This window comes from Mytilus trossulus, chromosome 6, assembly GCF_036588685.1.
Source record: "Mytilus trossulus isolate FHL-02 chromosome 6, PNRI_Mtr1.1.1.hap1, whole genome shotgun sequence".
NCBI classification, from domain to species: Eukaryota; Metazoa; Mollusca; class Bivalvia; order Mytilida; family Mytilidae; genus Mytilus; species Mytilus trossulus.
In genome coordinates, this window is record NC_086378.1 from 27,702,950 (window position 1) to 27,730,473 (window position 27,524).

Below are 27,524 nucleotides of genomic sequence, written 5' to 3' on the forward strand. Positions count from 1 at the left end.
TTACTTCATCCTAATTACATATCTGAGATATTTGGCCATCTTGTATTACTAGTTAATAGTCCAGATATAAGACACCTGTTTGGTCCGATGTAAACAAAGCCTTAAGGTAGGTACAGGTGTTATAACAAATCTGTTAAGGTCTACAGGTCCACAGGAAACTTGTGATAGCTCATAACATAATTGTTTTTCTTCAAATATTTATGAAATTTTTTAAACTACAGTAAAGATATTTTCAAATATTAACTTTAAAATTTTCAGATTAAAATAGATACTTAACAGGGGTTGAAAGGAGATAGGCATATGTCAAAGCAGTGGTGCTTACATTGACGTTCTTCATCACGAGAGTCACTAACAATCTTCAATGACACATTAACTGACAAGAACCTTACTATACAAAACAAAAGTCTGTTTTTTTTTCAAATATCAAATCATCTTTGTTTAATCAGAATCCTGAGAATATACAGGAATGTGGAAATTTATTGGCAGAACCAGGATTTTGAAAATTGGAGCCCAAAGAATGCAACATATGACATACATATTTTAAAACATCTAGGCATTAATCTTACATGTGGCTTTATAACAGTGACCAGGGTCAGTTCTCACATGTCCAATGGGTAGGCTATATTTTCATTATTGATAAAGACTTCTTGATAGAAAGAGAATAATACCAGAAAAGAATCCCTGTTATATTGCACGATGCAATGAAATATATGCAATGAACTAAACAATATTCACCATCAAAAAGATAACATGGACAAAAGCCCCATACTTGAATAGTCATTTTTCAAAATATCCTTTTTTATGATAATATATATATATATAGAGTTAACGTCCAACATGTTAGCCTGAAGCTTTTTTCAAAGCCAGACATATCTTTTTGTTCACATTTGATAATTTTATCATTCTGAAGGGAGAAAACATAAAACAGAAGTAAGTACAAATAAAGAATATACATTACAGGTCAAAACATCTAAAAATACATTTTAACTAATATAAATCATGTTAATAAAATAAAACAAAAATTCTTCATTCTAGAGAAAGACTTTGTAAAAACAATTAAATGTTTCTGTTAGCGGTTTAGGTTTAATACCGTTCAAAAAAGAAAGAATGATCTAATATTTCTTCTGGGGTAAAACAAATGTGCTGCACATTTTAAATTCCACATATCGTAAAACGTGTAAATATGAGGCGGGAGCATGAAAACATGCAACTAACACTGATATTCTATTATCTAATTCAAACGGAAACAAAATAGATTGGTTTGTAACCAAAGGTGTTACACAAACATACACATAGCACACAGTTCATTAATACTTACATTCATATAGAATTAAATTGTGTGAATTAAATAATCCAAAATACACAAAAAAACATATCCAACAATCTCAAAACAGTTTTGAACTATAAATATTGTGATTTATAGATTTGTTTCCATTGTTTTGCAATATGTACAACACAACTTTCAACACAACTAGTGTCTATTTTTAGCTCATGGTTTCCTCATAAAAACTACTCTAACAAAACTTTCAAATGAAGCAGAAGAATAATTCCCTTTAGAAACATAATGTAACAATTACTCCTCCTGCACATCAACAAAGTAAACCATTTTATAAACTCTCTTTTTATCCACCATCTTGTGTACAAGCAGAGCTAGGGGTGAATTAACTGTATCATAGTATCATGTTACCAGGGCAAGATTTCTATGTTTTTCTTGTCAAAATATAAATTTCTCCACATGTTCGTACACTTGATACTTCATCAGAGAGCAGAGGAATGCTGATAAAGGAAAGCTTTCTGATTATATACCAGGTTTCTGGTGGTAATAGTTTTTGTAATTGTGTTCTTTTAACACTGGGTGAAAACTGGGAATTTTATGAAATATTTCTTCATAGATCTTATCAGAATATTCTTTAAACAAATAATTCATAATTGTGAATGGTTAAAAGAAATGTGGGGTATATGTGAATGAGGCAGCAACCCACTAACACAAATAACCAATAAACGTCTAGTAGATAACATACATCTTTCACAATAGGTGCACAGGTGGTTATACAATATGTAAAACTGGAGTAGAGGACATATTTTGTTTGTTCCTTTGAATATATATTTTTAAATTGCACTACTTAAATTTTTCAAGTTTTCTAAAGCATAATACATAATGTCTTTATCTTCTTATTTTTTAGTTTTCAGCTAAACTAAAAGATTTGAATAAGAAATTAATGGAGTCAAAGCTTGATCTTAGTATCTATAATCCATACTGTACGGTTACCTTTAATTGTTAATGTTTGTGTCATTTCGGTCTTTTGTGGATAGTTGTCTCATTGGCAATCATACCACATCTTCTTTTTTATATTAGTACCCCAATCCCCCCACCCAAAAAAAAAATACAAATCTCATAAAAGTAATTTTTGGTGTGTAAAAATAATGTCCCCAAATTAGGTTTATTCCTAATTTTCAAAAGCCGTGAAACTTTATAGTAAAAATGTATTTTCATTTTTTTTTTAAATATTTTTAATCAACATTTTAAAACTGCATGCATATCCATTAAATCTTAGCAAAAGAGTCCAAATAATGGCACCTGTCAAATAAACTAATTTACACCTTCCAAAGATATTTATATAAGTTTTTCATCCAAACTGCACTCAAAAAGCAATCTTAATTAAGTTCACACCCACTGGGCATCTTCCCTAATGATTAAAATCAACATTGTGGTGTCAATCAAAATAAAGGGAAATAACTCTATAAGAGATTAATCAAACTGCAGCGAATATAAAAACACTAATGTTTTTCTACAAACTGCCTGAGTACTATACATAAACATGCCTTTGGACAAGTCCATCTCACCAAAAAGGTGTCACTTATATCTTGTGGTAAAAGCTTGTATAATCTATTTCATTTAGATTACTATAAATAGCAAGACAACAAATAAAATTTAGAGTTTAATGTTGATGGGTTCGCAAATTGTTGTGAAAAATCAAGTTTCTTAGCTGTCAATTTATCAAAAAATATCCAATATCTACCTAATGATAAAATAGAATTTTCCACAAGAACTAATTCACCTTCTGTCTGTTAAAGTCATTATATCATTTTTCACAATGTGTAAGATTACTTTCCTTCCCCGCTGACATTTTGAACAATTTCTGCACATATTTTGGAATGGTTTTCAAATTCTACTTCTAACATTTCATGGACAATTCATCATTCTCCCTCTCACCTGACTGTAATTTGTTAGGAAATCATTTTTCAAACTTGCTACATACTGCCAAAAAACAAAATTCTCAGACTTATCGCCTCTCTGGTAACTTGTTAATGATAGATATGAGCTCCTTTTGATGGTAATATCTGGAACAATTGTTTGCTGTATTTCTATCAAATTTGAGTGAAGCGACCAGGAAATGTTTGTAAAAACACAGATGTCATTTGTATCTACCTTTATTGAACTGCCACCAAATCAAAGTTCAACAGATACAATAGATTAGAGTAAGAGCGCATTGCCAATAATCTTAACTCCTACTGAAATGACACCAAAACATACCAAAAACATACAGAAAATATACCCAATAGAAACGATAGTTCAGAGCACAAGCTTATTGCCAATACAGTAATTCATACAGAATTGGCATCAAAACATACTACAAAAGATACCATAACAGGCTGCACGTTTAGCCACTAGTCCGATGCCCCAGACTAGTAAAATTTCATTCGGACTAGCAAGTTTTTGCAAAAATTTGTTTGGACCAATAAGAAAAATGTCTGAATATTGGTCTTTGGACTAGTAGTTGAAAAAGTTTTTGGTGCAGACTGCCATAATTCAGAGCATGAGTTTGACAAATAACTTTAATCATTGATACAAACAGTACCGTATTTACAATCACAACAGAATTTTTTTCAAATTTCAGTTATATTATTGACCTCTAGTTTTCGTGCCTAATAGGTTGTAGCTTTTTTTTGTATATGTATACCCACATCTCCTTTTATTCTCAAGTATGACAAAAAAAAGTGTCTATGATATCAATATTACATTGCATTGATATAATGATAAAGTACTGAAAAGGAATTTATTTTTTCAGAAACTCACAACTTTATATGAAGTTTTTTTGGTTTTTTTATATAGCAAATTTCAAAGAGACATTAACCTATCTAAATGACAAAAAAATCTCATTATATTATAATGATTATGTTCCATAAGAATTCTTGCATACATGGTAATATTTAGACTACTAGTATGTTGAACACATTAAGGCAATCTATATTTTAGGATACTTAGTGCAACATATATAATACTTCTTTTAAAATTTACTACATTCTTTAATCAAATATGTCAAAGGTTGAACTTCAAAATTGTAAAATTTAATACCGAAACCCATTTTCCCACAAATATGAAAGCTACATTTATCATTGAAACCAAACTTCTAATGACATTAAGGTTTATAAGTCATTTTCTAAGGATACAAAATTATTCAATTAAAAAATGTAAATTAGTATAACACATCACGTTCTTATATTTTAATAGATTCATATTTTTACATCTGGAGCATTTATAGTAAAATTAACTTAGACCATTTGAAGGTGCTGAATTCAACAAATGAACAAGCCAAAATTATATTGCATAAAAGAACGATAATTTAAGTTGTTGAATGGCCTATAGGTTGGTTTAAAGTCGAGAACAATATCAATCATGGTTTCACCAAGTGCAAAATAAAATAGCTTTCCCAAAACATACAAAGGATCCTGTGTCAATCGCCTAGCTATTTATTTCTGTGTCGCCATATTCATCATTTGAAAATTACATTAAATTATATGTTAAATATACCCTTACACTGTCGGGTGTAATATAATGTTGTTTTCTCTGACGACTTCAATAATCGCTGTTTTGTGTGTCACAAGATCTATAGCAGAATGAACCTATTACATTAGAATAAACACTTAACACAATACCACTACAGAAATACGCTTTTAGATATTTTCGACTCAATCTACTTTTTTCTCTCGGCCAGAATTGAATGTAACGGTGACAAGACAATACAAATCTTTGTTACAGTCAAATGTTTAAAAACTTTATGTCAATACTTAATGGCTAATCGTTTGAACACATCTGAATTATTGAGAAGTTTTTTCTATAATGGGGACAAAATGTTACCAAACATTCCCTCCTTACCTTCACCTGTTTCCATAACGACCAATTCAAATTTATAAAGACCAAGCTCTTCTCTTTTGTTGTTGGCATTGATCAGCCTCTCTTTTTCATATTAAAGGTATTCATCAATCTAAATATGACAAAAGTCCCCTTGAGTCGGGTCTTTGTTGTATATTTATAGAAAAGCTACAATACGCTTAATAGTTTGTACACTGTTTAGGAAAATGCTAAGGTGTCTTACAACTTTATTTGAATAGCAGATGAACCAGGCAGGGTTCCTTTTATTTTTAATAAAAGCACTATTTTTTTTCAAAATAAATATTTTTTTTAAGAATTCAGAACTATCCATTTTTACTAATTTTAGATCTATCGTCTTCGGTTAAAACTGTGACCAAACTGATTAATTGTGACATGTCCAGTGGTAAATATAACCATCAACCAACCAAATAGGTAGCATGATAAACTCACTTATAAAAAAATCTTCCGGAATACATTAAACACTTGTGAGCTATGTTTGATAGAAGATTGCCGAGTATGAAGATATTAACTTCAATGTTCCTAGTACAAGATAAATTACTTAACCCAAGAGTCCATTATACAAGTGAGCATAACTGTTCTGGGCTATTACAAACTCAAGTCTACTATGAAACCAAAATATCAGCCTAACACTTAATCTAGTCCCTTAAAATGTTCTCTGGTGTCATATATCACGTTCCTATGAAGTTATAGAGGTATTATAGAATAATAAATTGACTCCTGTGATCAAGTCTGTGGTCTGTTAGGTGATAGATAGAAGTTTTAATGTTGACACAAATGTGTGAATTAAGTAATAGACAAACACTGATAAAGTCATTAGTCTTCATAATCCTAAAAAAACACTCAGTCTGTGCAAATAATGAATAATTAAAGGGTGCTCTCAAGGAGGTTGGAAATAAAAAGCGATAGGATTACTGCAGATCAGTTACCATATAAACGTATTTACTTTCATAAACATTTTCCTCCAAACGATATTTTTAAATCAACACCTTGTACTTTTTACAAGTAAATATAGGTTAATAAAATGTTTTTATTACACTTGCATAAAGTTGAACTGGATTTTATATGAATAAATTATTGTTGCTCTGATCAAGGCTGTCCTTCCAGTTTACCTTCTGAAGAATAAAGTAAAACACCATCTTACATTTTTTAAAAGGTATTGAGAAGGAAAAAACTCCATGACCTTGGACAAACCTTCGTGGTAATAATTTTTTTATTTAAAATCCTGAACTTAATCTTTTTAACCTCCTGATTTCTAACCCCTAATTGGCCTCTACCAACTAATCCTTAACAATTAGACAATGTATATATCTTAACTAAATACAATGATTACTTTCTGTAGATAAACAATTTATTTATATGCTTGACCTAAAATTGGAGAGGTGGTATTTTTTATGTTCTCACATACCATTCAAAATCAAATTAAAAAACTAGTAAATCAATAGGGTGGTAACATTTCACTCCGATGCTTTCAAATTAAAACATTTAAACTTTCTGCATATCATATTGATTAGGTATCTTGATATTCTATATTTTAAAGATTTAAAGAAACCATAAAAAATATATCCTAATTTTCATGAGTGTTTTCAGATTTGATTACTAGTAACAATGCCACTTTACATTCAAATTTAAAAGAAACTGACATACAAACCTCAAATGAATTACAGTAACACACAAATATAATATCCAAAAGAGATGAATAACGAGGAATTTTGGGAATTACAGTAACACACAAATATAATATCCAAAAGAGATGAATGACAAGTAATTTTTGTAACTCTCTGCCAAATTTAACCATACCCCTATTTTTAAATCCCTTACACAAAGTTTTAATAAGAAATTATTAATGGTTACTTCACCTATAGAGAAATAACAAAACTAAGATTAGACGCTTGTTCTTATGACTTAGCATGAAAAATGTTTACTGGACAATGGACGATAGAAAATCGGAAAAGAAAATATTTCATAATTCAATAGATGGGGAATATTTGGGCGATAAGACCGTGTGTTTCAAGTTACATCAACAAAAAGATCCACAGCCTCTGGCCAGGTTTATAAGTCTCTTGTCAGATATCCTTCATAGGGTTGATACCTTTTATATCAGCTGTGTCACATGGTGACTAATTCTAACAGTGCATCTCAACTAAAGGATATTTTGACAACTATTTTGTCATGTCGGACATGTTTTATTCTTTATTATAGTTTTATTTTAAGTGTATCTAATCATTCATGAAGGTATTACCAACAGTTATAGGTACGCTTACTGTAATTTCAATTCGCTTCAAACTCCGCCATTATATCATTGTACCTTGGATGTCATCAATAGGAATAAAAGGTGATGGGGTGTATGTGTAAATAAGACAGCAACCTAACAATACCATAAACCAAAAGACAAAAGAAGGACAACATGCAGTCATGAGAGTATTTCCAATTTGATGAATAAATAAAAATTCTCGACTAAAAAAACAGTAGGATGCAGCAAAACATTACAATACAGACTTTAAAGCAAATACCTTTTCTTGAAAGCGTAATGCCATATTTTTAACAGGTTGAAAAAGTGCCTCATCATCAAAATGTGAGAATGCAGGTTTTTAATATTAATAAAACTGAACATTATGATTTTTCAACTTCTTTTTAATTCTTAGCTCAAAACATGTTCAACAATTAAGAATAGAACCTAACAAATCTGTACAAAGTCACGTACTCATATCGATTAATAAACGTTTATGTAATATACCCTTTACAGGGAAAAAAGAGAGAAAAAGAAAATGACTTGATCGCAAAAAATTACATTAAACTGCTACACACTAGGGTTAACAATGGCAGAAATTAATGAGTTTAAAGCCCTGAATAATACAATAATTGAAGTTTGGAGATCTCCACCATGTGAAGAAATATAAAACCCTTTCAAAAGTTAGGTGAAATTTTTCATTTTGGCATGACAACAAAAGAAAGATGTATGGTTTTGGTAAAAGTGGAGAATAATGTCTAGTCACACAGAAAATGGTGATTTGTATCAAAGCAACAAATACATCAATTCATATACAGCTTTGGAAAATTGCTGGATATTAAATTAACAAATTTTACATTAACATTTATCACTTTTAAGGAATTTTATATAAGAAATGAGTTAAGTATTAATTATTCAGGCCAGGTATCCTCCTTTCCCTGACAAGAAATGTGTATGAATAAATATGCTGTGTGAAAACTGATTAATTATACCTGAACCATGCTGACCCAGGTTAATCTCTGAACTTTGACATCTAAAGCCCATAGGCTGATTTTAAAAAAAAGGTTAAAAAAGGAAACAGGCTTATAAATAGATGTAAAGGTACAAACTAAAACATAACTGACAAAATTGTATATTGTTGAAATTTAGAATATACGTTTGCAACAAACTTCTGATCAATAAAAACACTTTTTGTGATAACTTACATGTAGTTAAAAGTGGACAATTCATTCTATTTATTACACTTCATTAACCAAAAAAAAATTCCCTAAACTGTCATAACTGACCAAAAAATCCCTATTTAATGGAAAGAAATATTATTGTGGTAAAGCAGATGATATTTTTTTGTTATTTTGATCATCTGCTTGACCACAATAATTGTAGTGTAAAATTTGGAAAACAAATATTTGATAGAAAGGGTGGAAAAACTAAAATAAATGGTTTGTGCTTTGTAGAATTATTTTTTTCTAAATCTGACAAAAATTATGAAGTTAAATGGTTGCTCTCTTGACTTACATTTAGCTTCAGTAGTTTGGGGAAAATTAGAATTATTGAAATTGGCATTGATGACAAGAGAATCTTTTAAATAAATATATGTTTTCAGATTACTTCGCTGTTCAGTATGCAGCAAGCCAAAAATGACTTTCAAATCGGTTTGCAAATAAACATTTTAAGAATGCAATGAACGTAAAATGTGTTTTTATACTTTCAATAAATTAAAATCATAGTACAATGAACATATAAAAATAAAATGCAATTAAGTCTTTCTTAACTAAGAATTTAACATACTTTCTGTCAAGTCCACAAATGTACTACACTTGTTTTAAGGTTTAACCTATGACCTAAAAGAACTATGACAGGTTGTAATGGCCCACGGATAATTTATGACATTATTTTATAGGACACAATTCTTTACTTAAGATAACACTTAATACAAGACCAGATATGATGATCTCATCTTTAAGTTAGTGTTTTCTTAAAAAAAATTGGTCAGTGTTCAAAACCGAAGTAGATATTTATTAGCAATTTTTTCTTCGAATAAGGTCACATTCAAATTTATTGTATGAAAAAAGAAGATGCAACTTAATTCAATTCAACAAACTCGAGAAAACGGTGAAAAAATCTACATTTGTTTAGTTTTTCTAGAAATGATCTTTCAATTTTAAAAAAAAGTTCTTACTCAATTTCAAGGCTTTAAAACAGTAGATGCAAATTCTTTAACAAGCTCCAGAAACAGAAAAAAACCCAAGCCATTTGTTTCTGTTAAATCTGACAACTTAATGTTTTTAGAACCATGTCAGCTTTAATGTTAAGAAAAAATTTCACTGAATCTGTTAATTCAATTTTGATGCTTAAAACGTTTATTACAGAGCCGTATGTTAATACAGCTTACATTGAACTTAGATATAATGCTACAAAAACTTGCACTAAAAGTGTAAATTTTAAATATTTATTTTGGAAGTTAGTGCTCTTTTTTTTATTTTAATCAAATACAATTTTACGCTTTTGTTGTGATAACCCTCACATTTGTCATGAAAAAATCATTGAAATCTTCCACTTAATGTCAACAAAGTTTAATCTTCTTACTGCCAGATTGAGGTTCATGTTTCAATGAATAACAAATATTTTTGTGGCATAATTTGATACAAATTTCCGATAGGTAGATAAACATAGTTGTATGAATAGTACAAACAGGAAAAATATATACAAATCGTTCCAATATATCTCCTGAACAAAGAGTAACATCAACATTACCGTAAAATGTAACAATGCTATACACAAACTCACCTTTCATGATCAGGTGAAAAAAACAGGTAAAATTGTCCACCATTTAATATCCGATAAACAAATTAAATCTCAAGTATAATTCCCTACATAGTGTAATAAAATGTTTTAACCTCCTATTATAAGAAAATGCATTTTTGCAACAGAAATGTACACAATTTATTCTCTACATAGGTTTTAATCCTTGTCCATCGTCTGTATTTTATGAAAACATTTACACACAACCAACACACAAAGTTTTCACGCTTGGTTTGCTACATAAAGAATACAACCCATTCATTGCCTGTAAGAAGGACCACGTGTTCTATTCCCTAAACCATTACCTTCAATTTGATGACTGACAACTAAGAGGCCATCAAATAGGGTAAATCTTCATGGTAATATAATTATTATACATAAAGATCATACAAGATAAGAAACCTACTTTAAAAACCCTGTGGTGCTCTTGTGTGGATTTTATTTCTTCCCTTCTCTGTTTTTCTTGGATACAGCAATTCTGGAAAAGATAAGATGCATAAAAATATATGTATAGAAGAAGATTTACATATCTTTACTAAAAAAAGTTTTTATTATTACAAAAAACAATCATTGCTTCTAAAGACTCATTTTAAAAAGTTTGGTGTAATAAACTCTGATATGATGTAAAGATGAAGTTTTTTTTATTCTGTTTTACTCTAAAATGAGTTTTAATTTACATTTAAAAAAAAAAACACAACCAAATGAAAACAATTTGCATGATTTTATGACCAACAAAAAAAATAAAAAAAAAAAATTGTGCTTCAGCAGTATTTGCATTTCCACATAATTTTTTTTGTGGAATGTTTTTTTTAAAGGAAAACAGAGCTCACTTAAAACTTTTAATTCCTTCCTATCACCCCCTCTCCCAAAAAATCCCAAACCCTAATCAAATAAGATTGAGAGAGTAGGCCCTCAAAAATGAATGCATTTAATTCTAAAGGCCTGCTTGATTAAAGCACACATAAAGGGAGGTAATCACTCAAAATAATATTTCAAGAGCAAAACTAAGAATTTCTGACAGTAGGAATAGAGAACTTTTATGCAAGTTATCTCCCTTTTACAAGAATAATGGCACACTAAGCAAACATAAAAGACAAAATATAGTGAGTTTATATAATGTCTCTTTATTTTTAATTCAAACGTACACACTTAAAAAATATAATTTTGGAGTGTTATTTTCTAAGAAAATAATCAAAATGTTTTGTTTCTTCGGACCCACTGATGAATAAGTTTAGAAGTAAATACATGAAAATTAAAAGCATCACTTCTAAATACAGACCTAAGCAGAAAAGCCCAAAGTGTCTTGTGTCAAGTTTGCATGAGGGAGTGGCATCTTTAACCTTACAAGTACAAGACTCAGAATATAACCAGACTAAGAATATCTAAATATGTATCATTTTAATCATGTCAGTACTAAAGAGCACTCTCTACTGCAAGTATACAAGCATCAGCATCAAATCTGAACCAGTAATCTCTTTGTATGGAATTAAGATATTTGATCTGGTGTTTATTAGATAACATAAATGACCACAATATTGAAACCCTACGAGAAAATCAGGAATTGAAATTTTATTTTCTGTTGAGACTAAAAGATTGGAAAACTTAATGCATAAACATTTAAGAGCATCAAAAGAATTCAATTTTGAAAAAAAAGAAAGCTGGCTTGATATAGTTGAATAGCCCTTGTACAGAATTGAGAATGGAAAATGGGAAAGTGTTAAAGAGACAAAAACTTGACAAAAGACCAGAAAATAGCCCAAGGCCATCAATGGGTATTCAACACAGCCACCAAAAAAGACCAATATTTCACCCTGTTCCTACTGCACAGTGTTTCCTTTTACTTTTAAAAGGCTCTGTTCATTAGGAGTAGGATTAAGTTTTAGTTTAGGTTTAAAGAAATATATAAGAGCTATGGTAGATGTTAAGGTAGGATTAGGGATAATAAGAATATATATCCCTTTATGGTAAATATATCCTAAAACAAAATGGCCTAAAATGCCCCCCCCCCCCCCCCAAAAAAAAAGAAGATTTTCCAGTACAAGAATAGACTCCTGTCTAGGACCTCTTTAAATAATGTTTTGGGTATTGTTCACAAGTTTTTGTCAACTTGAACAGGTCAAATTTCCAACAAGAGAAGGGTATTGGTAGCTTATTTAAAGGTGCAAATATTTCTACACGGTTGACGTCCACAGTATTCAAAATCATCCAAGTATGCAACAATAAAGAATTTTAGACCTGTACTTAATTACATGTTCTATTTGTTATTGAATTTTACAACATAATGATACAATGTGCAAGATCTATATCATAAAAATGTTTATAAATGAACTAAAAATCTAGCCGTCAATTTCGTTATTAAAATGCAATGTGCATATTTTTCATTGATTTTCACTTTTACTTTGGACAATATGTGAAATGAGAGAATAGATTACAATAATTACATTTACCGATAAGTGGTAATGACAAGCAGAGAGTTATGTAAGGTTTTATCATAGCTTACAGGTATTTTGTTTCTTTTCTTGCAACATATTTCTGATTTTTCAATCATAAGAAAATTAATATCTTTATTATTTGCATAGCTCTGCAGATATGGGTTAAAGACGGAATGACTTATGAAATTAGCACAAGAAATGTTGTTTTGATAGAGATGGAACAAGACACCATCATTTGATTTTTAAAAAAAAGATAGGACCAAAGTTAGATAATGATAGGGACATCATTATATTTATTCATAAAAAAACTCTTTAGAAGAAATGATATATATATACTGATGAGAAAAAATAAATATTATCATTCCGAAATATAGATCACACAAATTATAATCTTTTGAATTAATTGAAAAAAAATGCAATAATTTTTTTCATTTCATGTGAAGGACTGTCATATCTTCATAGTTCCATAAGTTAAAACTATATAATGGCTCATTGGCTAAAAAATAGTGACACATAAGGAAAATTATCATGAGTTTTTGAGTGTCTTTTATTTGCCAAATAATTGAAATAAAGCCAAAAATATATATTTGCATATCATTTGTTTTCTCCTCTTTTATTTTTCAGTTCACAATTTTTCAAATTTCATTTGCAACTGTTAAAATTTCCTTTTCATCCTTTGTTTAGTATATATTTGAATGGAAACAGTTTATTGCATTAGAGTTGCTTCCCTTTAACCAGTGATAATATTAGTTGCCTTGGGGTTACAGATAAAAATGTGACAGGATGATGTATCAGGTGAGATATTTACCTGCAGAACATACCAAAATCTATCTCATTATAACACCATATAGATGTTAATCAACAAATGTAATGATTGAGGGAACTGGGGGCAACGCAAATTCTAGGATGGAAAATGTTTGGCAACTTTAATTCAATCTACAATGGAAAAGGTCTTAGTGTAAAGAATCAGAAACATTCAGGGATAAAAAAATCATTATAAGTAAAATGTATCAACAAGAAATTTTTCAAAATAAACCATCCTTGAAGAAATATTTTTCAAAAATAAGAGTATTTGTCAAAATCTGAGAACCATAGATATGCTGTTTTAAAATTTATTTTGTTTTTTTGTATGGAAATAAATATTGTAAATTTTAGCAAGAGTCTTTTTTGGAAAGGTTTCATCCCTTACAATGTGTTTGTCATCTATGGCATTTAAAGGTACATACTTGACATAACTATCAAAAAATTATAACTTTCATGCCTTTTTTTTTTTAATTTTTAAAGATTGACTCAATATTCCTATCTTCAGATTTAGTATAGTTACACATTATACCTTATATGTGTTATCTTGAATGGTAAAAAGTATGCAATATATATGTTCAGGGAGAGTTATCCCATATTTTAAGATAAAAAAATACCAAAGACAAATAATGTCAATAATTAATGATAAATGGAGTTAGTTGCTACCATATATGTTGAAAAAGAGACCTCCATAATTATCATTAACACCTTTCTAATATTTTTTTGTATGAGTTATTGACAACTTTTCAAGTGAAAACAACCAATATGTCAACTTATCTTCAATTCAAGCTATAAACTTGAGGTGAGGCTAAAAGAATGTTATTTGAATCAATTGAATATGTGTCGATCATAGACCAGTAAATTGTGCTCCAAATCAGGATGCACACATCATTCCTAGAATTATTTTTGGAAATAAATAGATCTATTAACGAGAAACATGACATGTATTATCACAGAATGTTACAAAAAGACCACAGCTATTTCCACTTACGGGTTTATTGTTCCTTATTAAGAAGATGTTACAATGTTCAAGCATTTTGTTTTTCTTTGCTAAATCAATGTAGTATTTACAGAGCTACTAATAAGTTAGCTTTAAAAGTATAATGGTAAACTCATGGATATGTATTAAGCCAGGCCAGGTTTCACAATCAAAGGTGTAAAACTGGGTTTGAAAATCCATCCGCTTGGAATAATTATTCATGTCTTAAATTGATGGCAAAGCAGAACAATTAGTTTTTTAGGTATGAATAAAGAAAAAATTTACTTTTGAAAGATAATGGGAAACATTTTTAATAAAGTTCCTGTTTCAATGTGTACAATGAATTTTTTAAAACCTCAATAATGAGTAAAAATATATAGAGCCCAATGCTATTTTTCTCCCCATGATATATCTCTTTAGCATGAAACAATGTAAAATGAGCTTTCACTGTGAATGAAAAATGATTGTATAATAAACTACAATTCTATCTAAACAGATGGTATAGTAATTAAAGACTAATATTCTGTTTTTTCCTTTCTCCAGAAAAAATAAATTAAAGACAAAACAAGGATGCATAATGCCAAATTCTTGACAAAAAATGAATGATATTAAAACAAATATATATTGTTGCACAACTGTATAGATGATGATTGTTACTGGTAGATGATACAAATGTTTGTATTTATAGCTGGAGAACATGATGGATAGCAAGCAGAGGCAATCTGACAGTTTAAATAAACCAACAGATACACCGAATAAATAATCACATTTTGATTTGAACATTTTTTTCGACAAACAGAATTTTTTGACATGAGATTTATGACCACAGCGTCTCTCGTCTATAATCATTTTTTCTGATAAATTTGATTTTTTTTTGGCAAAAACGTTTTGGTATTTGTAAAGATTCTAAATTAAGACAAGTCAACCCACATTAATTGAAGGTATCATTTGTTTCATTAATTTTTCTTTATAAAGTTGGGCAGATTTACAAAAAGATTTTACATTTATTTTAGTAGGAAAATCAGGTATTTGATTACAGTATGGAATTTGTATGTTATTCTATTGCCTGCTAACATTGCCATATTAAGTCTTTTAATTTTCTTCATAACAGATTTTTTTTCAAATTCTGACTTTAGACTCTGAAGTAAAAAAAAAATCAACATCTTACCTTCTCTGTTGCAGAATATTGTTATTTTTGGGGTAAAAAATAAAGGTGGTTATGGTTTCGATACACAACAATGATTTCCCCCAAAATTTCACCAAAAGATAGTTTTATTTTCCTTCTTTTAGTTGCTCTTAAATGACCAAGAACCAGAATCTCCTACCATAGAGTAGGTATAACCTGTCAAAATATTATATATTCTGGGATCAAAAGTTGGTAATGCCAGGTCTATATTACAATTCCCAAAACTTCTTCTTTCATATTCAAACATCCTAATAAAATCATCTAAAACTGTTCTTTTAATTATATACAACATTCTTTCTAAAATCCAAAGAAATGGTCTACTGTATATTCATTATTATTTGTTGGATACACATTTTCTTGGGTTTCATGGGTACAGCTGACCATGAAATCAAATATCCATGAATTATAATGCAAGTTTTCAGCAATTCATAAAAATTGATACCCATGAAAAATAAATGAATCCCCAGTAATCTATTATATCCATTCATCTTACTAAAATCACTAGAATTGTATCTATTATCACATAAACTGAGCTGTTTGTTGATTAGCTTTGTGACCCTGTACATGACAGATAGACGAAGTACCCATGAGATATCCAGCATTCTTAACTGACATAGCCATGAATCAGTTACACACTCAATTTCTTCAAATCTTTCATCAAATTCACTTTAATTGTAAATTTTGATGGATATAGAATCATGTTGCTTTGATGAAAATTATCAGTTTGAACTTGCAAATAACTTACTGACACAGTTTAGGACCATCTCAATGATAAAAATAGATTATAGTCATCTAAGATAGCCATCAAAGAGACTGATGTGATTAATTCTAATATTTTTGATGGAGACTTATGAATTTTTAGGAATACTATTCTATTTTTTTTAAATGGAAGATTTTAAATTTCAAAGGAAAAGGTACATAAAATTCAGATATTTTGACACCAGTCTAAAAAAACATAGGTTTGTAAAAATGCAATAAATCTAATCCATGAAAAGTTTGGAAAATTCACTTAATGCTGTTCCCAGAAACTGACCCTGTTTTGACTAGACTAACACAGTTTCTATTGTTCAATAATAAAAAAAGCTTGAAATTATAAAAATAGATTGAGATGAATGTTCAAGTTCAATGAAAAAGCATTAAAGAACCAAAATCGAACGAAAAGGGCAATCCCAACATCTAGAGGTTTACATATGTATATAAACTACAAGTGAAAGGTTTAGCTAGCTAAAAAACCAGGTCTAATCCACCTTTTTCCAGGAAAAAACAAACCAGGAATCAGCCTTAGTAAGACATATTTTGAAAATATAATTTACATCATTGACCAATCACATTGCTAAAAATTATTTGACCTTCACCTTAGTTAAAAAAGTTTGCTTGTTTTGTCCAATATCAAGTTGTTGCAACATAAATGAATCTAAGAGAATGTTCTGACAGTTTTCATTATTTATAATGTATTTAGACACAGTAGGGAGTATACTAGGATTTCTAACCTTACATCATAAACAGCAATAATTTCACAGAACATTGAAAACACATCAGTTTTCTGTCATCTGATATTTTTTTAAACTTATTAATGATTTTTCAATATTATCCTCCTGCATGGAAACTTTTGAGAAAAATTAATGGGAAACCATCAACCACAGTTTTATACTTTTACAGACACAAATTTTGCATGTTACAGATAACAATTTGGGAAGGTAATTGATTTTATAATTTGATTAGGGACCTTCCCCTTTTGAGTTTTCCTTGTCGATGGGTATATTTCTTATTTTACTTTTTAGGTTTTTCAGGAGAATGTTGCCATAGAAAAGCTTATAGATCCATCTTCCATATAAATTACAGTAATTTCCGAGAATACCTTTAGACTAAATGTAAAGGAACAAAAATCAATAGAAATCTCTATAAATTGAACAAAAGTGCAGGGGTTGAAGTCATGAAATACTTGAAACATGAAATCCAGCATTTTGATTGGTTGATTTTGGAGAGTGAGTAGAAAAAACTTACTTAAAATTTTGAAGACTTGAAGGCCAGGACCTAAATCATATGTCAGAACTACTCCCTTTCCCATCACTATAAAGAGGCTTCAAAAAGGTTAAAAGTCTCAAAAAGAATTTCAATAACAATACATTTATCAAATTTGATGTAAGTGATTAACCAGGTGTGAGACAACATTAGTACAATTTCTCCAGGTACTTCTCAGCATAAAACTATTAAGTAACAGTGGAAAACTAGGAGCTATAGGTTTTATGTAATAAACTTCAATTGATAAAATTACCACCTGTCCCTCATAATTTATGTTTCCAGGGTAACAAAAATACATTAAGAATTTATCTTTATAAATGTTGTTTCCTCAGAAAAAAAATTCAACATCTTTTACTTTTTCAATCAATTTTTAACATCTTGAGAAAATATGACTAGCCATTTGCAAAATGGACCAGTCTACTGCAGAGATGAAATTCCAAATGAACACCACATAGTCAGGGGAGATTACTCCTGCTGTTAAAGGGGCACTAGCTGTCAAATTCATGTTCACCTTTTCTAATCAAATTCTCATATTTAATTTTATAACAATGTAAAACATTTATCCAAACTATTAAAAGTCTAAATAAAACAATAAAAAAGGCACAGGCATGAAAATATGTAGCTTCGTTTCATATGTATTTGAGTCTAGATGCCATCTAATTATTTGTGGAGTTGACCTCTATAGTCATCCGATGACCATATAAGTGATGTAAACATAAATATAGATATAAATAGATTAAGCTAACACGCGCTGTTGAATTATTCTATGTCTATGTCTATTTAATTTCATATCACAAATAAAAAATAAATGTTTTTCCTTGTTTTTCCCTGTATTATAATGTGTATTTGTGGATCGAATCAGTCAATCAAATGATTTACCTTTGTTTCACTTTCAATGTTGACATTCTCATCCTTTAAATAAGTTTACACATACAATTCACGTGTTATCCATCTCAAGCTAAGGGGTTAAATTAAAGTTCACATAAATACAGATTCAAGGAGGTCTAATTATTCACTTGCAAGTGAATAATTCATAATCAATTTTTTTTTGGTCAAAATTGAACCTTATTTGCTTCTAAAAGGGACTTCTTATTTCACTATTTGTATTTCATTACTGATTGAGCCAAAAAAAATAATATATTAGGTTTTTCATATATCTCCTAGCTTATTAGTGCCCCTTTAAGGGTCATTTCAGCAAAAAAACTAAAAACAAATGTGTTTCCATTCCTATTCTTAATTGTTCCTATAAACAAAAGATATGAAAAGCTTAATTTTTAGATTACTTTAAAAATAATAAAAAAACAAGTTTGAATCAGACTTTCCTCCCCCTTTTATAAATAGCTTTCATTGTTATTAACTACCTTCCACATCAGAAAACATTTTTATTGTAAGCACTAGCGACACATTTATAAAATGTAAAGAATCTGCCTGACAACTGACATACATATATGAAGTACATGATTTTAACATAATGTCATATCATCATGTTTTCTTGTCTTATTTGGAGTGTTAGTTTAAAATCAAAGAAGTTTTTATGTTTTCTCCAGGAAACTGTCGATGTCAAACCAGTGCAAACACGACAGCTCAGTCCGTAACTAATGTCCTCACTGAACAAACATCTCTGGTCACTTGTTTTACAGTTTTCTGAGACAATTTTCCCATAGTTTTATCACAAAAATGTCTGTAAATTTTCTTTTTACTATAAAGTGTGCTTGCTTCAAGTTTTACGTGAAACTTGAAATTGTTTCACCTTAGACTGAAATAACTCAATTTTTAACAAAGATTTATAACATGAGGTTTCTTTTGTCCATAATTTTATTTCAAAATAAAGAACACATCTTCTACTACTTTCACATTTTTCCATATATGTTACAAGAGACTGTTTATTTGTAAATTATTCACTAGATTTCCAAAGTTTCAAGATTTTAAGCAAATTTTTTATTTCTTTTTTGCAATATGAATAACATTTGATAGTCAAATTTACTTTACATAAAAAAAAATATGTTAGGTTACCTGTTTTTAAGCCACAAACAATTCAAATTTTATGATTTAAGACATTATGCAGGGTTATTATAATTAGAATTAATTATATACAAATAAATATAGAGAATTAAATTACAGAAAACAAGAACTAGTAGAAACCCATGAGACAGCAAGTCAACCCCAAGAGCAAAACAAAAATTACCATATGTGAATACCCACAGTTCAATCATTTATGATTTCTTTTTTTTTAAATTCAGTTTGAAATCAGGTTAAATTCTGAATTCAAATAACAGAAGGTCATAAAATAGCACTCAACAACATTAGTTTGGAAAAAAACCAACATAAATGCCAATAGCAATAAAGCAAGGGAGATAATTCAATGAAAAGAAAAGAATATTCAAGTAGAAAGAAAATGGTGTTATACGATATTTGCTGATGGCAATATTTGTTGAATCAAAATTGACAAATTAATTTTCATGTGATTAGAAAACTATGTAATTGTTTGTTTACTCACTATCTGAAATCAAAACTCGTCACTTTCAACTCAAACCTGAAATAGAAGAAGAAAATACTTAGCATTTTACACCAAATGTATTACTGCAATAACAACTAAATATGTGTGACTAATTCTAGAAAGCAACACTTCCAATAGGAGCTTCCAATGCCTTATACTAGACAAATTGAGCACCATGGATAGTGTGTGTTGTGTTACATGCTAGATAAGGATTTTTCATTGGCTTTTTTTTCTATTCTAGTTGTTTTCAAATAGATTTATGCTTGACAGATATTGGTTTGTGGCAAGCTTTATCCTTAAAATATATATACTGGGTTTTATACTTCAAATCATCATTTAATAGGCTTCATTCAAAAAGACACTTTAAATTAGAAATAATTAGTTTTCTTTCTAATTCTTGAAACAGACAGGAAGTACTAATCAGACATCAGTTAGAATTTGGAGATGGGGATTATTTATTTGCCCAATTCTGCTAAATTTAACAGGCCTTGCACTTAATAGCCTAACTGAAAGCATGCTTTCTAAATCAAAAACACAAACACTTCTATCATAAGCTTTGTCATATCACTGAATATGATTCATTGACATACTGAAAATATAATAAAGAAGATATGGTATGATTGCCAATGAGACAACTCTCCACAAAAGACCAAATGACACAGAAATAAACAAATATATGTCACCGTACAACAATTAGCAAAGCCCATACTGCATAGTCAGCTGTAAAATGCCCCAAGATGACAAATGTAAAACAACTTTTAAGTTATGTCCCCTTAATACAAAAGTACTTCCCCCATAAAGTGGTATTAATACAGTTCAAACTATCCATTATGTAATATTTCCAAATAAATAAATCACAACTATAAAAACATCAAAGAAAAGTATGTACTCCCTCCTCCTGGTTCTAAATTTATACATCGAGTTCACTCTGGCAGAAAAAGGATTTTCTTCTTCAATTGAGTTAGCAAATTTAAAGGTAATTTTGCACCCTGGTGACTCTCCCTGAGAAAAATATGGACAAAGTATATTTTAGAATTGATTTTGGCGATCGGTTCATTTATTTCTGTATCTCAAGCTGGTGCAACAGGTCATGACAAACAGTTGGACGTTATTTTAACACCAATGAATACACAAGATTTTAAAAGGTGTATGTAAGCTTGGTAAAATGATTGATGTATGCATGAAGTGACAGTACTGACGATTCGTAACAGGTGAAGAAAGTTAGGTAATGTTGACAAAATCTTACAAACTTTTGTTCCGTGTGGACGTCTAACACAATGATATGGGACAATCATCTACGGCAAGATGAATAAAGTCAAGTGTACTCAAAAACATTACCGTCAAATAATTGCTTTCTAAACGGAAAATAAAGGCAAAATATAGGCGACAGATATTGACAAATTTTCTATTTGCTTCACGACAAGGTAAAGATATAAATGGCGAGTAAATCCTTTTTCTAACGAAATCCAACACCTGGAATAAAAGATTTTATTGATTCAATAGTTCGTATATTTGTAAGGATATGGATGCAAATGAATCTTGGACCTAGAACTGTACTTGGCTATCCAGTTTAATTCTCCATCCATCATTTTTAACATCTTTTCTAAACCAATTTCAAATCACAAAATAGCTCATATAAATTATCAATGGAAGTTTTGTGAAAGAAGTATCTTATACGTCACCCTTTTGTGAATATTCTTTTTTTTAAACTATGCATTTATATGGTCAATTTCTTCAAAATTGGTTTTTATGAAAGAAATAGATTGATGGCCCTTAAATTTTAGGTGAGAAATTTAAACACTAAATATCAAACAGAAGCAAGTTCAAATTTACAAATAAATTGTCTATCTACCATGAAAAACTCACTTGTGAACATTAAATAAAAATTAATATGGTCATTTGAACCATAAAAGCAGATGGCCATATGTTAATCAATTTCAATGTTAATATTTCAAAAATACATTTAATCAACAGGGAAAAGAATAAAGTGGAAAAATAAAACCTAATAAATTTGTAAAATACAATCCTTTGATCTCAAAACAGAGGAAATCTCCACTTTACTACCCATATTATTAAAGCAATGATTCAATATTACCCTGTTTTAAATAATTAAAGAATATCTTGTATTACTAATCTTTCGTTAAAAAAAACAAACTTAGAAGAGTATATGTATAGAGTATTGACCCCCTAAATATAACACCTTTCTGAATATGCAATTTAAAGCAATCTAATAAAGACAATCTTAAAGATTTGTAAAGATTTCCATTCAAACTTAGACACCGTGGGTTATTTAGCATGACTAATTACTTTGAAAACACACCCGTCTTATTCAAACTGATACATTTTTTCCGTAAAGACCCATTGTATGTGACTGGGATAGAATTTCAGTCATCATAAAAAACGTCACTTCAATTTTACTTAGCGTCTTCGGTTTTGAAAAAAATATCTAAACTAGTCCATAGAAATCCTCTATGCATATCGTGCTAAACTATTTCAAGTCGGGTGTCGATACGGCAATAAAAACAGACTAAATGCTCATTTATGGACTCGGAATGTAATTGAGACACCAGGTTACACAATGGTTTATAGATCTCCTAACTGATATAACATTGTTAACAATCTGGTATCAATACCAGACCGGTAACCATGACAAACAAATTTGGCCACAAAGGAAATTTGTCAAACTTACTGGTCAGCAGAAAATAAAAGTAAAAGATCAAGTAATAATACTTGCATAACTTTTTTCCATGACATTTTCTTATAAAAGTTAAACACAATTTGATTTTCTTAGGGTGTAGCTATCATTTAGTCACTTGTTATAAATCATCCTTATAAAAAGAAAGAAACAGAATAAACCATACCTGTAGCCAGGGTGGGTTCAAGGGAATTAGTACAAAACAGAATAAACCACACCTGTAGCCAGGGTCAAGGGAATTAGTACAAAACAGAATAAACCACACCTGTAGCCAAGGTGGGTTCAAGGGAATTTATAAGTACAACCCCCCCCCCCCCCCCTTTTTGCAAACAAATAAGTACTGTTAAAGTCGACATTCTGTTTGAATTGTAACTATTAAAGTTGAGTTAGCTAGTCCATGTAACCCCCCCCCTTTGGATATTCCTGGCTTCAGGCCTGTAAACACCATGGATATCAAACTGAAAATTTACTACATAGGGGGAATTTGTCATATCCTAAACACGTGTCATATCTACTTGTGTTTCTAAAACAGTTTCAGAATGACACATAATTGTTGGAGTCGTCTTCAAATTGTCTAATGATACAATAATTTAGCAGTTTTAAATTACAAATAATATTTGCAGTAATTTCTCTCCTCCAAGGTTGTATTACTATAAAATATATAATTGCACTTTTAAAGATTGCATATAATTATATTTTTGTCAATAGATAATTTAATATTTTGTGTATTATTTCAATTTTGTGACACAACATAGTTTGTAATAGAAATCAGGTGAAATTTAGACAGCATGAACTTTAAAGTCTATTATGGTTATTTTGTGAATAATTTGAAGATTCTATGGCTGGTATTTTAATGACCAATCAAAAGGCCATCATTTTTTTCTTAGATCAAGGTGAAATACTGACATAACAAAATTGAGAACGCCAAATTAAATAGGTTTTTTTTAAACATTAACCTCCCCTTTAAAAGACCAAAAATAAACAATAAGTATAAGATGTGGTATGGTTGCTAATGAGACTGTCAATGTATATCTGTTCTGTCTAACAGAAGTTCCAATGGAAACTTTGTTATAAACATTGTCATAATATCTATTCCTGCTGGATCAAATATTCTATTCTATTCTATACCATTTATGTAGGAACATATACTATAACATTTATTCCTGTGGAAATAATATTCCTGAATATTTTTTCCTTTTGGAACTTATTATATAAAGGAACTTCTATTCTATCAGAGACCAAATGATTCAGATGTTTGCAACTAAAGAATGTTGCAATTCAATAAACATGTAAACTAATGATGCCCTTGTTAACATCAAGGCCAAGTTATAAATTATAAGTACTGAAGATAAGGTCAGAGTTTAAATTTAGAGTTAACACAGGTCAGATAACAAATTTAGAGTTAACACAGGTCAGAGATCAAATTCAGAGTTGCACAGGTCAAAGATCAAGTTTAGAGTTAACAAGGGTCAGAGATCAAATTCAGAGTTTCACAGGTCAAAGATCAAGTTAGAGTTAACACGGGTCAGAGATCAAATTCAGAGTTTCACAGGTCAGAGATCAAGTTTAGAGTTAACACAGGTCAAAGATCAAGTTTAGAGTTTACACAGGTCAGAGATCAAGTTTAGAGTTAACACAGGTCAGAGATCAAGTTTAGAGTTAACACAGGTCAGAGATCAAGTTAAGAGTTAACACAGGTCAAAGATCAAGTTTAAACTTAGCACAGGTCACAAATCAAGTTTAGAGTAACACAGGTCAAAGATCAAGTTTAGAGTTAACACAGGTCAAAGATCAAGTTTAGAGTTAACACAGGTCAAAGATCAAGTTTAGAGTTAACACAGGTCAGAGATAAAGTTCATTGTTAACACAGGTCAAAGATCAAATTTAGAGTAACACAGGTCAGAGGTTACTGTTTATAGTTTTTTCTACTGGTACCCTTACTTTTGTCAACATATATGTGTTCCTCCTAACAGAAGTCGCTGTGGAAACTGTTATAAACAATGTCATAAAATCTGTTCCTGTTGGAAAGATATTCTTTAATCTTAATTCCGTAAGATAAAAATAGTGTAATATTTGTTCCAGCTGAAACAATATTACAGAAAATCTCATCCACTTGGAACTTATATTATGAAGGAAATTTTATTCTGCGACCTTTCCCACATTGAGGTCCCATGCTCTCGATTTTCTTGCCTGGTTTTATAAACCTTGTATGACAGGAACTTTATATAAAACAAATCCTAGAGCTGGTTAAGGTATGGATAAACTATTCATAAGGGGGTTACAATAATGTTTATCTTTCCACTCTGGCTATATTTTAACATACTTATAATTTTACAAGCTCGATATCTATCAATGTTTACATAAATTAAATGTTATATTAAATTTCCTAAGTACTCATTCACACAATGTTTATTATGTAAATGTTTACAAAAATCATAATGAAGTATATAATTTCAAGATAAAATATTATCAAGATCCCCACTTCTGTTTTAATCGTTTAATGATATCGATAAACATTTAAAACATATTTAAACACATACGAAAATACCAATGATATTTGTAACCTTTCATAAGTACAAAAATATTTTGAATGGCAATATTTGAACCAATGGCCCCCTACTAATACAGAAACTAGGTCTTTTTATGTCTACATACTATGGACAAATTGGACATGGGATTTCTGACAGACTTGCTACATTCTCTTTAAACAACAACCAAATGGCTTTGTCCCCTATTTCTAAAGACGAACATATCCATTTTTATATATTCATTCTTTTCTTTGTCCTTTCGCTGCTTGATATGGTATTGATAAAATACATCCTTTAACAAAGCAATAATTAAATTCAGTTTTTTAAACATCAAATCATTAAATTTAATACAAATTTGATAAATACCCATAAAAAAACTGTTCTTTAGGAGAGTATTTCAAAATTAAAGACGGTGTGAAATTTGACAAATTTGTACTGGGTTGTTCGGTGCACTGCTGTTTGTTGTATCCAATTGACTGGAATTAACATTCACAAAACCTGGAGTAATCATGCTTATAATACGGAAAAATGTCTCCGTCAATGGGGAAAACATTAATTTTAAATGCTTGTTTGAGTCTAGAATATTTTTACTATGTTTAACTTTTAGCTTTTATAAGCAGATCACTATAGCGTGCATCCATTCTTTTCTTAAGCTAACAGCAGTCATTATACTATAATCCAAACTCACATTTTTTTGTGACCTTATTTTAAGCATTTATGTCATTTAGATACATAGCTTATTTCACAAGAAAATTCTAATGTGCTTTGAATTTTTGTACCCAAAACAGCCAGTACTTAGATTTGAATGACTGCAAATAATGATCCTATAAAAGCCACTGCAATGAAAACAATATCTACCGTGTTACGTAACTACGTCAATCAAACACCAGCTAAAAACACATGTCATCAACATGGTGTAACCTTGTTCATACATTCCCAGATACAACGCGGACATGCAACATTTGTGCCATGCATATTAATATATAACAATATTCAAACAGAGCTTCGTCTGGGATCTACGGATCATTTCTAATTTCCGTCTAATTTTGATATGTTTCATCTTGATATGTAAAGGATGGGATCAGGTGCCAAAAAATCAACTTGATAAGTACGGGAAAATAAATATTTATGATATTATCGAATAATGCAAAAAATGTGTTACAAATGCTTCTTGTTGTAAATTGCTTTATTTATTATAGATACGGTAAACTTGATTCTTCTGTTACTAACATTACTAAAGTTCCCAACTACATTCATGTGATGTGATGTTTTTACAAAGCCTAGTACCTCGTCATTATATAACGATCGGTCTTTGTTGTGTTTTTGAAGAAACTGTATCCTAGTGCTAATGTTCACTTTAGCAGCGTGTTTCCATACAAAACATGACTATTTAACTATAAGTACTTGCTATTTTTTTCTTCATTTTAGCAGCATGTTTCCATACAGAACATGACTATTTAACTAAGTACTTGCTAGTTTGTATTATTTTGGATCCAACTGATGTTGAGTTACATTCAGTTCGAACAAATTGACAGAAACGCTGTCTGATTGAAAATGTCATGTGATTCAATTATTGCTAATTTCCTTATTTTCTTTGTGAACTGTAAACATATTTAGGTAATGATGGTAACGATTCACAAATGAAATTCTGATAAATTCCAAAATAAACGTGTCTAATGAAGCTAATTTACTGATTGTCTTGGTTCATACAAATCTTGCACCATGATTTTTTCATTTCAAAATAGAAATGTTTCAAGCATTCAGACAGTGACGATACATGGTCTCAACCGGGTTGGACTTTAGTTGCCAGATTTCTAAATAAAATAAAGCACTTGATAATGTATAAGTTCTAAAAGATGGGTGAAAGATAACTAAAGATTTAAAAAAAAAATACCATATAAAACAAAGATAGAGTATGTTTCAAACACTCTTTTAATTTTTAACAGATCAGGTGAAAACCTGTTAATAGAAGACCAGTCCTAAAGATATGACATCACCATAAATCCCTCCCCAACACAAATAATATTGTTTTATAAGTTTCCAATTCTGAATCAGAACTTGTAAAATTAATTTTAATTTTAAATTTTAATATTTTTTAAACTTCTTAATTCTTATGTACTGTTTTAATCTTTGGGTTAAAAAAGAATTCAAAGATCAGCACAAGATGTTAAATTAATAG

General features: G+C 29.8%; 1 protein-coding gene across 5 annotated transcripts in view; it reads right to left on the reverse strand.

Annotated features, from left to right (window-relative positions):
- Nucleotides 1–27,524, reverse strand: part of LOC134721035 (cell adhesion molecule-related/down-regulated by oncogenes-like) — an 85,522-nt gene that overhangs the window by 45,659 nt on the left and 12,339 nt on the right. The window contains exons 2-3 of one of the 5 annotated variants that reach the window (XM_063583712.1): nt 20,123–20,158; nt 10,612–10,683 (exon numbers count right to left, since the gene is read on the reverse strand). The gene's annotated coding sequence lies outside the window, so the exon portion shown is untranslated. Of the gene's footprint in view, nt 1–1,318; nt 1,628–6,824; nt 6,954–10,190; nt 10,510–10,611; nt 10,684–20,122; nt 20,159–27,524 lie in introns of those variants that run through there. The other 4 variants (XM_063583714.1, XM_063583713.1, XM_063583715.1 and 1 more) reach the window with 4 other exon arrangements.